Consider the following 4,010-nt stretch of genomic DNA (forward strand, 5'->3'; position numbering starts at 1 on the left):
GGCAATAAAAACAATCCTAGAAAAGCTGCGAGCAGATGGTCTACAATATAATCAGTTGCTAGCCTATATAACACCCCCCACAAATTTTGGCTGCATGTATAGTGAAAGGAAAGGCAAGTAGGTCAACATATAGCGGAAGCAACTAATGGCCACCACACCCCATAATCTCTCTCTGCATTTTCCCGTCTCTAAAATAAATAAATAATGATTGTGAAATCTGATGCACAACCGAAGAAAAAGTATATTCACATAATCACTTAAAAATTCCCATACACTACATAGAGAATACAATTTTTATGGTTAATATTGATCTTATAACATGTTCTGTTACAAAGATGCAAACTGCACTACTAATTTCATAATTTTCCACCAGCACTTTTGGAATGTGAGTTGCTAATTAATGACAAGTGCAATGGCCTTCTAGGAAACTAAATGTACATGCTACATCAGGTAAATTTTCCAAATACAGGTGGCCAACATAATATATTCAATATGAAACTTCAGGTGCTACAATGTAATGTATTCAGTCTGAAACTTCAGCTACTGCAAAGGATTGTGCTTCATTTGTTCATGAAGGAAATTTGGGTTCCAAGACATGTCCTCTTCTCCTCTCTGAAGAAATAATTACTGTGGTGCATTAAGCAAATACAGTCCGGAGGAAGGAGACGAGAAGATGGGGAGAGAGGATAAATTCTTACAATTGTCCATGGCGTCGGAGCAGCGGCGTCCTAGGAAGGGAAGAAGCAAGCACACAGAGCACCTACACGCGCGTGAGGAAACCACATCAGGGAGGCGAGCAGCCAAAACAAGACTAACCAACAGTCCGGGGGAGATAGGGGCGGGGAGGAGACCTTCCATGGTGGCTGTAGGTGCATGGTTGTGGAGATGGAGGCTGAGGCGGATCTGGCACTGGGAGCGGAGGAGCTCGACGTCAACGGCGCTGGACGATCTGGGTGTGCCATGGTCGCCGTCTGGCCTGCTTCGATCACGGAGGATCTCCCTCCCTTTTCTCCTCCCATGGCTTCTGTTGAGGCGTCACCTTGGTGTTGGAACATGGGAAAGCAGCACATGCTAGAAGGAGGCTTTGGGAGGCGCAGCTGGTGGTGGGAGATGCGGCAACAACACGAGCAAATCGGCCGGCAAGTCAGGCGGCGGCAGGTGACCTAGATTTAGGTTTAGGTGGGAGAGTGTGTGGCGTGGGAGAGAGAGAAGGAGTGGCCGGGCAGAGAAAGAGATAAGATGGGCTTAGCCAAAACTTTGACAATTGATGTGTCGGTGTTGTTTTGGACAGACAACGTGTCGCTAATGTGCACTTATGCCAACAGATGCATGTCGCTATTGTAGTGTCGTGGTGTAGTGGAAATCCAGGAAGAGAAAATGAAGGCATCCCCAGAACAATCCAATTTCTACAGAAAAGGACCTGAGAAATATCACATGTTTCACGTGCAAGGATTTAGGTCATTACGCTGATAAATGTCCATAAAAGAAGCTAAAAATCCAAGGAGCCTACATAATCACAAATAAGCCCTGAGACATGTGTAACGCCCCAGATATACTTTCCATATTTGTATCCAACTCTTGCCGTCTCCGGCGCTAAGTTATATTTATTTCTCGGGTTCGGGTCTTTGTCTCCGTGTGTTGTTTTTCGTTTTCATGCATCTCATATCATGTCATCATGTGCATTGCATTTGCATACGTGTTCATCTCATGCATTCGAGCATTTCCCCCGTTGTCCGTTTTGCATTCCGGCGCTTCGTTCTCCTCCGGTGGTCATTTCTAGCTTTCTTTTGTGTGTGGGTTTCAAACATTTCCGGATTGGACCGAGACTTGTCATGCGGTCTTGGTTTATTACCGGTAGACCGCCTGTCAAGTTTCGTATCATTTGGACTTCGTTTGATACTCCTACGGTTAACTGAGGGACCGAAAAGGCCTCGTGTGTGTTGCAGCCCAACACCCCTCAAATTTGGCCCAAAACCCACCAAACTCTGATCCATGTCCTAGAGCATTCGATCACGATCGCGTGGGCAAAAACCGCACCTCATTTGGACTCTCCTAGCTCCCTCTATGCCTATATATACACCCCCCCCATTCGGATCTCAGATTCCTCCCCGTCCTCCTCCAAAAAAAAACAGATCAACCCCCCCCCCCCCCCCCGCCACCGACGGACGTGTCCGGATCGGACCGGACAACGTCCGCCGCCACCGCCTCCCGTCCAATCCGCGCGCGCCACGTGGGCCGCGCCCACATCGCCGCCGCCTAGCCCGCGCGCCGGCCCCTTCCTCCTCCTCCCGGGCCAGAGGTGGCCGTGGCCCGACCGCCGCCGCCCGTAGCTCCGGTGGCCGGAGCCACCACCGCCGCCATCGCCGCCCGCCGCCTCGCCCGGCCCCGCCTCGGGACTCCGCCGCCGAGCCGCCCGCCGCCTCGCCCGGCCCCGCCTCGGGACTCCGCCGCCGAGCCGCCCGCCGCCTCCACCGCCGGCGACCGGGCCGGATCCGGCCGCCCCTCCACCGGCCGGCGAGCCCCTCCTCTCCTCCGGCGTCCTTCTCCGGCGCCGATCTGCTACAGTGTCGCGAAGAGCTACAGTAAAACCCTAGATCTAATCTGGGAGGTTGATTTTTTTGCTAAGTCCCTAGAATTTTTACTCCATATGCTCCTGTTCGAGACCCCGTATCTCTGCATCCGTAGTTCCGTTTTGGGCATATGATATATCAAAATCTTCGCCTCGACATGTACATCATTTCATTCAATTGCATCATTTGCATTTGAGGTCATCTTGTTGCCCAAAATACTATTAGAAGGAGGCTTCGTGAGTTAAATTGCAGATCCATTAGTTCATCTTGCACTTTTGTCATTTTTGCCATGTTTAATTCGTGCATTATATACCTGTGCCCCTTTGGGATGAATTGTTAAGCATTTTGTCTTATTTCCAGAGGTGCCACCCATGCATTTTTAGGATGTGTGTGTTGTCTTGTGCAAGCTTGCGAAGAGAGGTACCTGAGATTGCTGATTTCAGGGACTTAGTGATTTTCACCAAGTCTGGGATATTTTAGTTCATGATGCTATATATCCAGCTTGTTTCCTAGTGATACGTGCCTCTTTTGAGGATGATCAGTAAGGGAGTTTTGATATTTTTGTTATGCTCTATCCATCCATGTCTTTGTTTGCATATGTGGAGTGCTCTAGGTTGCCTCAATCGAGCTCAACTTTTGCTTCATGGTGAATCTGGGCAGATCGTCAACTCGTTTGCGATTTTGCCGGCGTTGTTGTAGTTGATCCGTGTATGCTATGCCATTGTTCTTGCCATGTCTACCTTTTATTTTGTGCCTTCTTAATGGTTGTATTCCTGCCTTGCCATGACTTGCAGCGTGGTGAGTGCATCGAGCTCGTTTACATGCCTTCGTGAGTTATATTTCAGCATGTCTCAGTTTTCACTAAGTCTGAAAACTGATTGTATTCGAGCTATGTTCGTGAGCTCGGTAGAGTATTTTGTGAACCCTTTTGGCCCCAGGTCACTTTGGGTCTTTTGTTAAGCTAGTTGAGTAACTCCATGCCATGTTCTTACTTGTCATGTTCAGGTCATGTATCATGCTGTTTTGCTGCTCCGAAGAGGGCTTCGTGATCTGAAATTTCAGGCTAGTGTCAATTTCACTAAGTCTGGAATCTGTTTTGCATATTCATTTTTGCCATGCTTGTTTGAACCTCTTAATGGATGAATTTGCCTATAGCTCAGTGCTAGTGTTTTGTTAACCATCTTGTGTACATCACTTCCATGCATTTTTTTTCATGTTTGGTGGCTGTAGCATGTTCATTTCGTTGCATTTAGATGCCTACTTGCTGAAAATCGCAGACCGGTGTCATATCTTAAAACGCTTGCCATTTCCAAACCGTAACTCCGATTCCAATGATCTTTATATCATTTTCAAGAGATTTCATCCCCTCTATCCAGTGGCACCCTTGGAATTCCAAGTTGAGGCCAGGTTCATGTATTTCCTGTTATATCTTGCATTTTG

At 48.1% G+C, this 4,010-nt stretch overlaps 1 long non-coding RNA gene across 1 annotated transcript; it reads right to left on the reverse strand.

Moving 5' to 3' along the window:
• Nucleotides 1-224: 224 nt before the first annotated feature.
• On the reverse strand, nucleotides 225-1,258 carry LOC125525797 (uncharacterized). Its single transcript, XR_007291422.2, has 3 exons — nucleotides 852-1,258; nucleotides 699-760; nucleotides 225-612 (listed from the first exon to the last, which is right to left on the reverse strand). It is a non-coding gene; the product is annotated as an uncharacterized LOC125525797 (long non-coding RNA).
• Between the last annotated feature and the right edge of the window lie 2,752 nt (nucleotides 1,259-4,010).

The sequence above is a fragment of the Triticum urartu genome, chromosome 7A (assembly GCF_056163025.1).
Source record: "Triticum urartu cultivar PI428250 chromosome 7A, HENAU_Tu73, whole genome shotgun sequence".
Classification (NCBI taxonomy): Eukaryota; Viridiplantae; Streptophyta; class Magnoliopsida; order Poales; family Poaceae; genus Triticum; species Triticum urartu.